The sequence below is a fragment of the Anthonomus grandis genome, chromosome 4 (genome assembly GCF_022605725.1).
Source record: "Anthonomus grandis grandis chromosome 4, icAntGran1.3, whole genome shotgun sequence".
Classification (NCBI taxonomy): Eukaryota; Metazoa; Arthropoda; class Insecta; order Coleoptera; family Curculionidae; genus Anthonomus; species Anthonomus grandis.
The window spans coordinates 16,280,314-16,293,173 of NC_065549.1; the positions used below are offsets into that span (position 1 = coordinate 16,280,314).

General features: G+C 30.7%; 1 protein-coding gene across 1 annotated transcript in view; it reads left to right on the top strand.

Annotated features, from left to right (window-relative positions):
- The window catches only part of LOC126735578 (toll-like receptor 3), a 148,311-nt gene that overhangs the window by 123,414 nt on the left and 12,037 nt on the right, over window positions 1–12,860 (top strand). The gene's annotated exons all lie outside the window — the stretch shown is intronic.

Below are 12,860 nucleotides of genomic sequence, written 5' to 3' on the forward strand. Positions count from 1 at the left end.
ATTTATTAATAAAGTTGCGCAATTACATCAAAATATTTTTAAATCATCAAGAAGCATATAACAAGAAGCATATAACAACCTTAGAAAATTGAAAGGCTAGAATTAGCATTGCCATGAAACTATGGGTAGTTTATTTGCGACATCTCTGATGCAACGATGCCAAATGCTTATGTAGAAATGACACAGAAAAAATATCTTAAAAATTATTAAAATCTTAAAATATTATTGTTACCCTTTAATAAAATATGAAACATTTTTTAAAATAAAATATGATAAGATACTCTATAAAGAAGTCAATATTCAAAGTTAAATGAATGCAGATAACGTATATAAGAGATATGGGCAACAACATCGCAACGCCGCTCGATCGCATTGTTAATCCTACCAATACAAGAAATCTTTAACAGCGACGGCGTCAAAAAATATTTACATTCTAAACATTTATTAATAATACATTATGCTTTAAATGTAAACATTATTACCTTTTATGAACTCTTCCAGCATTTTTTTTAATCTACTTCATTAGAGTAAAGATTTTTAACATTTTAATAAGCCATTTTTCTGCCAAGACAATAAAAAATCATAAAATCAGTCCTATTCATGAAATCAAGGTCAAAACTCTTTTTATTGTTTATAGCCTATTAATAGATGAGTATTTGAGAATAAATATATAAATTTAAAAATAATAAAGATTCTTGTATTTCACATACACTTCACATTCAAGTTTTTATTTAGGTTTATTTCGATGACCCCCTATTCTACGTTTATGACGACGGTTCTTCTTTGTTATGATGTTATGACAGTATCGGTATTTACTAGTCAAAAGATCGGCTTAATTCGCAAAAACACTCAAATCAGATCTTTTTCCTTGTTCAATCAAAAACTCAAGAAAAAACAGACCTACACATATGTCGATTATAAATACAAGGCCGTTTGACAAGATGACATTTCGCCCATTACTGAGCTGTTGCTGGCGGTGTGGCGGTGTTGCCGTTCAAAATTTTTTAGAAGCGGTCTTAGCAATAAAAATGATAATATTTTTTTTTTTGGTTTGTACATATGTTTGCTCTTAGAATAGGTTATATCTATTTTTACTTTTTTTTTAATCCAAAATCCAATTTAAATAAGTTAAACTAACATTATTATATGTGTTAATATAAACCTGAAAATTTGCCCTATTGAAAATAGTTTCTGTAATAATAATATAATAATAATCTGTAATAATTGAAATCTGTTTGGGGTTTTAGAGTCTAATCACGCCAGTAACTTTGGTTCAGACTTGGCATCATTACTACATGCACCTATTTTCAAATATTTTGAAATTAATATTTCATCGAATCAATTGTCTTTGAATCATCAAATTAATGAGTCTGAGCTGATTACTGATCGTGAATTGAATTCTTCTTTTTTATAGACATGTCCGCGAAGGTTGAATCTCATTCATGTTCATATTCTACTAGTAAGATTGAAATTAGCTCTTCGAAAAGCTTAAGTATCTTTATTCTTAATATACAATCCCTAAGAAACAAGATGGATGAGCTTCATCTTTCGCTGGACACATGTAATTTTCCTGATATTGTACTTCTGACTGAGCACTGGTTGAGGCCTAGTGAATGTTTTTTAATATCTGATTATGTTCCTATATCAAATATTTGTCGTCAACAATCTATATGGAGGAACCATGATCTTGGCTAAGCAAACAATTGAAACGATTTTTTGTAACATTGATAAGTATGATAATCTTCTGTTAGAGATTGTTTTTGAATTCTCTCTTTCTTTTTGTAAGCATTTTAATTTATATATTCTTTGTGTTTATAGGCCACCTACAGGAGATATTGCTAATATCTTGTAATAACCTAATATCATCTGGAGCTGATGGGATATCTTCGAGGTTGTTACTCTTTTTGCCTGATTCAGCCTTAAATGCTTTAGTTTCTGCCATAAACAATTCATCACATATTGGCATTTTTCCTTCATGTTTAAAAGAGGCAGTGGTTATCCTTCTTCATAAGGGTGGAGATTTGGATCAGCCTTGTAATTTCCGTCCCATTTCTATTTTGTCTACCCTCTCTAAGATATGTAGTTGAAAAACTTGCAAAAAGCAGAATTTTGTCCTTTTTATATCATAATGGCATTTTGTCTGCAAATCAGTTTGGATTTCAAGCCGGTAAAGGGACTCATGATGCTGTTTTTAGCTTTTTGGAGGGCGTCTATGTGTCCTTGAATTTTGGAGAGTCATCGGCGGCAGTGTTTTGTGATCTATCCAAAGCATTTGACTGTGTGGATTATGGAATACTGTTATCTAAGCTCGATAAATATGGTTTTAGGGGCGTAGCGTTGCGATGGCTTGAGTCCTATCTATCAAATCGTACTCAGAAGGTTACAGTGTCAGGGCGTTTGTCTGCTTCTAGATCCCTGAAATGCGACGTTCCTCAGGGTTCAGTGTTGGGACCACTCTTATTTTTACTATATGTGGATGATTTGAATTCATTGAAACTGCAGGGCAAGGTGGTTCAGTTTGCTGATGATACCACCATACTATGGAGCCATAAAAATTCTGATTATATTAAGACTTGTATCCTTGAAGACCTTCAGATTTTATCAGGATGGTGTGCTTCCAACAGGCTCGTGTTTAATGTAAGAAAGACGTCTATTATGGGGTTTAAGTGCGATGTTCAGGGTCTGATGTTTGACGAAAATTCCCTGTTGCAGAATAAAGAGTGCTGCAAGTTCCTAGGAATTACCATTAATGGTCGCCTTCGGTTTGAAGATCATATTTTACATTTAGCTGGGAAATTATCTTCTAGATGTTTTGCAGTAAGATTGGCAAAACAAGAGCTGGGAGGGGTGGTTGCACGTTCAGTGTACTTTTCACTTATTGAATCTCATATATCGGTATGGCTTGCCTTTTTGGGGTTTACCAATAAGGGGCTACTTAACATTGTCTTTATTATTCAAAAAAAAGCAGTTAGATACCTGTGTTCTGCTAAGTTAAGAGATTCTTGCAAACCCCTCTTCATTTCTGAAAAAATCCTAACTATTTTTTCACTCTTTATCTTAGAAAAAGCTGCTCTTATTCACAAAATTCCTAAACTACCCTCTGACACTGGCCATTTGACTCGTCGTGTAAATGATGTTTCCCTACCTATTCCTACGTCTTCCTTTACTAAAAACTCATTAATTTACATCAGTAAAAAAATTTACAATCATGTTCCTCTATGTGTTAGACAGTGTGTTATTTAGTAATTGATTGTCTTATTTAATTATCTTTAATTCAAGTATGTTCAAAAAGTTTTGTATTCTTGTGTTTAATTTTGTTCATTGTTTTGTCAATTTCTGAAATTGTATTTTTGTTTTGATTTTTTAGCTTGTAGGATGCTTGTACACAAGATTATTCTTACATAATATAGCACATTTTGTTTTTTTCTTTCTTTCTTTGTGCGTAAACTTCTCAACAGAGTTAAACTTGACAACTAGGTAAATATTTTTGTAAAAAAAAATACCCCCTTGCCTGTAGACTAGATTCAGTATACAAAGTTGTTGTTTACTGATTATAGTCTTTCAATGTTCTAAGATAAGAAAAATAAAAGATATGCAAAAACAAAATATGTCTCCAAAAATCAAAAACATGTTTATGAATAAGATACACTATTTCTAAAACCAATATTGGCTGGGTAAGGATTACATTTTTAATAAAAGTACTAGACATAATTACCAAATAATCGCAGAAAGGAATACATAATCTTAAGTGTGATTCGATTATTGCAAAAATAAGAAGTACTCGCAATGTTGGTACTAAGTTCCTGTCAGTAACCTTTACATTACAAAAGCCTGAATCCTGAAATAAAAAAAAAAACAGTATTTATATATGCAATAAATATACTATATTTAAACTAAGATATTTGGAAGCTTCAACAGCCTTTAAAATTTGAGTTTTATTGGCAAATATTTCCAGATCTGTATCTCTGAATTTAATAACATGATTTCTTAAAATACAAAAGAAAACATAAAAGTCACAGATAAACCTGTTGTATTACATTGATTATACGTGTTTCGCTTATCAGAGCATCATCAGGTCTATGGGTAAGGTCAAAAATGCAAGGTGCGTTTTTAATATTGCGACATAATTTAGGAGCATGTGCCTTGGATGAAATCAAGCAAAAAAGTGCCTATAAAAATATGTCTTAAACGTCTTAGATTCTACACTACAGGATAGTCAAGTTGAAAAAAAATATATTTTTTTCGATGAGGTTGATACATGTATTTGAGGTTAAAATAAAGTTATAGAAGTGATACTTGATTAAGATAATCAGATTTAGGCGTTATGGCTAGCACAATAATGACTTTTTTTATGCGAAAAATTTCCAATAGACCAGATATGCTCTAAAAGAGATAAAGAATTTGAAAATATTTTTGTTAGGACAAGAAAAACCAGTGGCGTACCCTTTTCTTTTAAAAAAATATTCAGTTCAAAGCCTCTATGAACGCCAATAGCAAATACAAAAATTTAAATTGTATATAGAAAAAACGCCATGGATGCCATACAAGTGTATCAGTGATAAGACGTTTGGGACATATATTCATAGAAATCTTTTTGCTTGATTTCGTCCAAGAAACACACTCTTAAATTTTGTCGCAAATATAAAAAAACACCCTGTATATACCTCTATAGAACCTACCTTCTAATAAAAATACACTACTTTGAGGTTAAGCCTGTCTAAAAAACTTAAATTATTAAAAATATTGCAAAAAATAAACAGAACAGAATAAAATAAAGTTAATTTTCTACAATACAACAATAGAATAAAGCTTTAAAAAGAAATATCACAACAGAGTTTATCCTTATTGTTAGACCTCTAGGGTATATTGACCATGTCGTAGAACATCCACTAAGCTGATATATTCAGGTTGTTGAAAATTAATTGTGACTTAAAGTTGAAAACGCCATTGACACAAGATGCAACGGAACTTTTCTTGGCTTTTGTAATTTTTATCTTCTCCAATAAATCAAGTTTCATACGCTTGAGGCACTCTTTGGGCCCACTATATCAGAGTTTTTAGATTTATTACAACAAGTCATGTATTCCTAAATTCTTGCAGAGATTTTTCTTCCCGACTGTCGTATGTAAATAGAAATGCAATCATCACAACTTATTGAAAAAGCCCTGATTTTGAAAAAGGGTCTTATTTACCTTTATTATTAATGAGGTGTGTATATAAAAAAATCGATGTTTTGAATAAAATTGAAAGAAATGGATACTTAAAAATGTTACTATTTGTAGTATTTTTAATTTCTTCAGATGTTAAAAATGATTTTCGAAGCATTCCACCAATGGAATTTATTTTGTTAATTGATAATCTTTTGAAATCAGACTTACCACAAATTGTAACAAAAAATTTAGTCTTGCTTTTGGAACAATACAAAACTTTTTTATGGCAATTTTTTTAGACAGGTAACAGGTCAAGGGATGGACTCTTATTTGTTGCCTTTCTTAAGTGAGATTTCACAATCTAAAGAGTGGAATAATGAAAAGTTTCTTTGCTCAATACTTATCTTTTCATAAAAGATACGTTGATGACATACGTGTCATTTGGAATGGAGAAGAAGATAAGTTAGGGGATTTCTTGATTTTTATTATTTTTATACACCCGAATACTAGTTTCATATTGGAGAAACAAACTTTCGGTTTAAGATCTTTTTTTTAATCAGAAAACAAAGCAAGATTGATTTTGAATTTACAGAAAATCCTCGACAACAGAAAACGGAATTCAATTTTTCATAAGCTCTCCCTGCGTACATAAGTTTGTTGCGTTTAATTCCTTCTATCATTTGTTTAAAATCCCCCTCTCAGAACAGGTCTTTTACTGGGAATTTGATACCAAAAATACAATTAACCACAAACAATGGTTCTCCTTTAAGGACAATTAATATTTTTTTATGTTTTATAAAAAATACAAATTTTCCTACAACATTACACTTATAGTATTATCTAATAGTAATCAGAGGAATTTTTTTTTATTTACTTTTTCTGGTAACACTCATTTTGCATATTGCATTAGACTGCTTCTTGTGTCAATGACGTTTTTATCATTAAGCCACATTTAATTTTCAACAACCTGAATCTACTACCTTTGTTGTACGATATGATCAATCTTGCATAGTTCTATAACGATTCTATATTGGATCTTAGGATGTGTTCGACCTTCCTCATCGACAAGGTCTTGTTTTTTTATTTTTATTTTTGTTATACCTTATTGTGATAATCCAACTTTCTTTTGTTGTGTATTTATTTTTAAAATGTACTATTTGTTTTTTGCAGTATTTTTAGTTTTTTCAGTTTTTTTAACAGCTTTAACCTCAAGGTAATGTATTTTTATTGTGAGATCGGTTCTAGAGGTATATATATATATATTTGACCAGACTTACGTTTTTTTTCACCTTACCTTTAGATATGAAGATGCCCGGATACAGAGCAAAACACGTATAATCCACTTAATAACCCCCTCCCCCCAGGTCTGTGACTTTGATTTTGCGTTTCTATTTTGCCTTGTATTTTATCGACTACATTACTCAGAGAACATAGACTATTTTAGCGAGTGTTATGTTAATTTTAATTACCATAACATTGAATTAATGAATTAATTTAATGTTAATGTTATTTTTTATGTTCTTGATAAGAAAATAGAAAGTTGATTAGCATCGAACCACGTCTTCACCTTTATAATGTTTATAGTGTTAATGTTTTGCAGATCGACAGGACTTTCATGTTATTGTGCTATGCTTTGCTCAGCAATTCAATCTTCCCCAAAAGATCAAGATTTAGCAAGTCATTCACAAAGAGTTTTGATTCTAATATAGAACTTAACGTACGCCTACATATTTTTTTTTCTGATGACTTCCCGATCTTCCACAATAGTATTTTATGATACAGTTAAATGCTGTTGTCAAATCACCGAATACTGTTGCAGCAAACTTTCTTTATTTCCTGGTGTTAAGTAGATTCCTGATAAAGTGGGAGATACATATTTCTTTAAGGTTGGATTTAGTAAAGAACTCAGTGAGAAACAAATGAACGGTAAACTTAAACCGATAAGAAAGATACCCTGCCGCGGTGAAGCAGAAAATAACTTTATGTGCCAGTGCAGAAAACGATAGTTGACTCCAATTTACAGAAAATTTTTGTATATTTATTTCATTCTAGGAAATATATTATAATATTTTATATTACAACTGGCGAATTTCTTTCTTAGGTGCCAAAATTATTGTATTAAATTGCAATATAATAAGTCGAAGTCATAAGTTAAAGGGAAAACGACAAGGCTTTATTAATTTTCCACTTTCCCCCTTAGCCTTGCCACCTAAAGGAGAAATGCAATACGCCACACATCGCACTGTCTTTGTTAATTTTGGTTGGATTATAGTTCTTACAGAAGCAAAGGAAAACGCTGTTCGGCCATGCTTCATTGCATTTTCCGCCCTATTAGTTACATCATTAGTATATGAGGCCATTTGTAAGTAGTTTTAGTTTAGTCTTCTCCCGAATCGTTAGCAAAACACGCGTCAAGACTCAAAATAAAGAGTTTTGGTTAGTGGTAAAACTGTCTCGTAATTTTCCTAATAATAATTACCCGCATCTCCTCATTATTTTGAAATTCCCCGCTTGCATAAATTCGATTTTTTAGTATTTCCCATAAAAACGTATCTAAAACCTTGCCGGCCATTATTTCCAATCACCATACAACAACAAATACATTTCTGACGTTTTAAGGGCATTTCCAGCGCATTTATAATAAATTATAATCATATCTCGCTTTTCTTCATTCCTAAAAACCATAATTGCTTAAATTACTAGTTAATACTTGTTACTTTGTTCTACAATACTAATAAAAAATACAAATATTTAAAACACATGATATTTATGACAGTTTAAATATTGTCTTGTTAGTTTATCACACACTACTGCAGCAAATTTAGTTTTTTTCAAAAATTCTGTTTTTACAAAAAATAAATATTACTTGTGATACATCGTTAAAACGATAATTTTGCAGAGATTTTAAAAATGTAAAAATCCAATAGGGCGCCTTAGAAAAAACAGAGTTGATGACGGTTGGCAGAAGAAAGCGAAATTTCGTATTAAAAACCTAAAAATACTATCATGTAGCACGAAAAAAGTGGCAAAAGTGCAAGTTATTTTAAAATCGGAAAGGAAAGAAGCTCAGAAAAAAAACCAAATCGATTTTCAAAGTTTCGTATTTTCGCAAAAATTTTCGGAACTATTCGGAATTTTTAAAATTTTTTAAATAGCATATTGCTAAGCTCTAACTAATTTAACTATCTAATCACCGTATCTCTTATAGGTTCCGAAATCCCCATGATGAGGGTGGAATTCGAAGCAACCTGTATATTTTTTTTGATTAATTATGTCGGATTGTTCAAAGTTATTAAAGCTTTTAAAGTCCTCCTTAAAAGTTTTGAGGCAAACTATTAAAATACTCAAGATCTTTATATTAAATTGAATTTACACACTACTTTGATTTGTTTTGTGGTATATTATTGTTTATATTTATTCGAAGAAACTGATGATGCACATAATTAATATTCTTGAATCTTATATTGGAATATTTTATCTTATTATGGCTATAAGGCGATAAATATTTCCTATATATACCAATTTAAACATTTTATAAATCCTTGTCTCGCAACACTTGCAAATGATTTCAGTTATATCTGTAAATGATTTCAAAATTGATATAAAATTGTCTAAGTGAATATATTTTATAGGGAAATTGATTAATTATTTTTTTGTCCTTCTTAAGGCTCATCCAGCTTTCATTCCCAAGTACACCTCAGCTTGTGGTAGACTTAATATTCTCAACCTAATATACTTGCCCAACGTAATACTTCGCTGCCCTGCGCAAGATGTTTTCCTATTATGATATTTAGTTCTTCTGTGTGTCCTTACCAAATATTTATTGCCTCCTAAGCCACAGTACCTCATAAGCGCAGGCTACGTGTCACACAGTTTCTGGTCTCTTTCTATAAAGACAGATCAGGTCAGATTAGAGAGCTATTAGGATCTGCTTGCTTTTGTATGCTCTCTAATTATTTTTTCTAACAAATTTAAGTATTGCAAAGATTTATGTGTGAAAAGCCGCAAGTGCAAGATTCTCTAACAGATGGGATATTTCTCGTCTTTGTTTTTCTCCAAAAATTCCAGCTCTCGAACCTTTTTGGTCTTTGATTCGTCTGTGTACGAGAGTGTTAGAATCAGTGTGTACCAGAGTCCTACCGTTGCTGTCATTTCACTCCTCCCTGCTTGGATATGCAAACTCAAGGGATGGCTGATATTATTTCAAATGTCTAATGCTCACATATTGATTACCTTTCATTATATCCCATCTGCTGTAATGCCAGGCTGGCTTCGCCTCGAATAATCAAATAGTGTGGTGGCAGGTACAGAAGGACCTCCATGGATCTAGTGGGTATTGTTTTAATAGTCCCGGTTATATCTAGATAGTCATTGTATTTTACCCAGCTTCTGTTTTGCAGTAATTTTCAGCGTCCTCGCCAGAGCTGCATACGTAATTCTTAGTAGCACTTTCATGTGTATACTAGTACCTTCTTGGATTGTAAGCCTTCTTACTTTAGTGTATAGCTATATACCTTAGCAAAAAAATTTACAACCATGTTCCTCTAGGTATCAGACAAATTTTAGAAGTTAAGAAATTCAAAAAGGAATTAAAGTCACTTTTATTATCCAGGGCATATTATAGCCTTGACGATTTTTTAATGACACCTTTTAACCTGTGCTCTAACATCATTTTAGTGTTTTAGTTTTGTTTCCTATTAAATAATTTAATTTAGTTCTTCTAAATTCTGTTTTAATGACAGCTTTACTTATTTTTTAATGAAATTTATCAAAAAGATGCTTTTTTTTTCTCAGTCTGTTTTGTTATGAATAATTTTGGTAATGTGTGTAAATTTTATGGTAAAGTGTTTTAGATGTTATGTTTATTTGAAATTTGAAATTTAAAGTGAATTTGGAATTTTTTAGTTTTTAGGATGCTTGTACACAAGATTTTGTTGTCTTACGTAATATAGCACATTTTCTTTCTTTCTTTCTAACCTTTAGTCTAGAATTACCACGAAGTATCTAATTCTTCCAAAAAAGCAATTTTTCTACTTTGTAGTATTAGAGAAATTAAACTTTCTAATTTTCGCCTCTTGGTACATGGCACTATTGTAGATTTAAGATAATTTATGTTTATACCTTCCTTCTCTATCCATTCTGCTACAGTATTTAAGACCGATTATAGTTGATCCCTTAATAGAAAAGCTTAATTACAATGGTAATAGATCTTGTATAATCTGAAATATTTTCAGTATTGCGATGTTGCTACCTATATCAAAAAGTAACAGTGATTTCGTCAATGAAACATCCTTTATATTATATTTTTCAATTATTTATTTAGATCGTTTTTACGAAAAAAATATTTGTGATACTATTTCATGTTATTTTAGGTGGATACAGCGTTGTTTAAAACTTACGGCACATAAAATTAGTTAAAAGTGTTAGTTTTTAAATGAAGTTTTGATAGGAGAATAGAATACTGTAACTAAAAATATTACTTTTCTATACCTAAAAATAGCCTACCAAACTAGTAAACATTGGCATAATGCTTTGAACGAAATTATCTTTTAATATATTTTTTTAAGTATTTTCATCTAATTCTATTTATTAAATTTAAATAAACATTTTTATTATATTTTTTAAATGTAATTTACTCAACATTATACAATTTTATTAGCTCATCAAAAATCATTTAAAACATGTTTGGTTAATTGCCAATTAAACAAAAGGCAAAATGGCCAATAATTACATTGATAATTTGCAAATAGGTTCTAAGTTAAAACATTTCCATTGTTAATTTTAAACCAAATGAGTTTATTAATTAATTCGTATTTATTTGATTTTAAAGCTTAAATCTATTGTCTATTTTATAATATTAAATTTAATAATAGAGATTTCTAGGATATTTCAGTAATGTCCAATAATTAACTAGTCAATATTCTGAGAAAGTTTTAGTTAAGGATTTTTTTTAACATAAAAAACAAAATATTACATTTTAAATGCTTCATTCGAATTTCAGATATAACTTTGTATTATAAACTGTCAGATTTATTTTTTAATTTTTTAACTCCAATTTTATAACTTAGTATAAATTAATATTTTAATAAAAAATAAGTTTTTAAAAATTTATGAATATTTACGTATTTGGTGTTTTTTTAAAATACATTATTTAAAACAATATAAAATTGAAGCTTTATGAATTAAAACATTAAGTTTTAAAATTTTGACATTATGTTAATGATAATTTATTTAAGTATCACTCAAGTTTAAATTTCACTTAAATCATTTACCCAATTAAGCAAACTGATAAACATGAAAATAACTTAAACTATAAAACTTGCTCTCAATATAAGAAAAAAATAAATATAAGTTAAATCCTAATTTTTTTATAAGGATTAATTTAAATTATTTGACAAAAATAAAAACAAAAGCAAATAAAAATAAGAATAATGAAATATAATATACTCGCCGGCACAAAATTCCGCCACCCTGAAATATTGGCCAAGTGTGATGTTTTATAAATTTTTTATTTTTTATCAGATTCTCACGATTTCAGCCATCAGTTTTTAGATACATTTGTTGTGATTTTTTAAAATCATTTTGTAAAGTAGCATTTTTCGATTAGGCTATATTATACAGGAGTAAAACAAACTGTTGTTTTTTCTCGTAATTTCAAAAGACCCTGCAGGAAAATTAAGGTGGATAATTCTGTTTACATACTGTTCCTTGTAATCTTTGATGTATTCTAAACATTGCGATTTTTGACTCATTCCATTATCTCATTTCTGCTGCGAGCTGCAAATTTTTTATTAAAACGCTGATTTGAAGCTTATTTTTAGATAATTATTGTCAAGTTTTCTGTTAAAAATTATCGACGTTGGCTAAGGACGAAATTAATGTGACATAAAGTTTGACAGTGCCACTATTATAATTTGTTGTGTGTCAATATGGTATTAACTCCAGCAGACGTAGGTAGAATTGTTGCGTTAATAGAGGATGGCCGTAGCAAAAGTTATGTCGCCCGTACTCTGAGATTTCCGCCGTCTACAGTTCGAGATGCCTGGAATAGGTATTTACAGACGGGAATTTTTACTAGACGACAAGGCTCTGGCAGAAGGAGAATGACCACTGCAGCTGATGATCACTTTGTCACCATTAGTTCTTTAAGAGATCGAAGATCTACTGCTGTGTGTCTAAAAAATGACTTGCGAATACTTCATGCGTAAGTGTAAGTGAAAGAACGATACGTGGAAGATTAGCAGAAGCTGAACTTTATTCACGAAGGCCAGCAAGATGTCCACAATTACTTCCTCGGCATCGACAACACCGACTGAGGTTTGCAAGATTGAATTTTGAGTGGACTCTAGAACAGTGGGCAAACGTACTATTCACAGATGAATCCAGGGTTTGTTTAAGGACGCCGGATGGTCGTGAGCGGGTATACAGACGTAGAAATGAAAGATATGCTGACTGCACCATTTCAGAACAAATCTTATATCGTGGCGGTTCAGCCATGATTTGGGCGGGTATTTCTACCGAAGCACGCACCAATCTTGTATTTATTGAAAATGGAGCTCTAACCGCCCACCGTTACATTGAGGAAATCCTTCAAGAAGTTGTTGTCCCATTTGCTCCATTCATTGGGAACCAATTTACATTAATGCATGATAATGCTAGACCTCACGTTGCACATGTAGTGAGCGAATATCTGGATGAAGTTGGACTCCC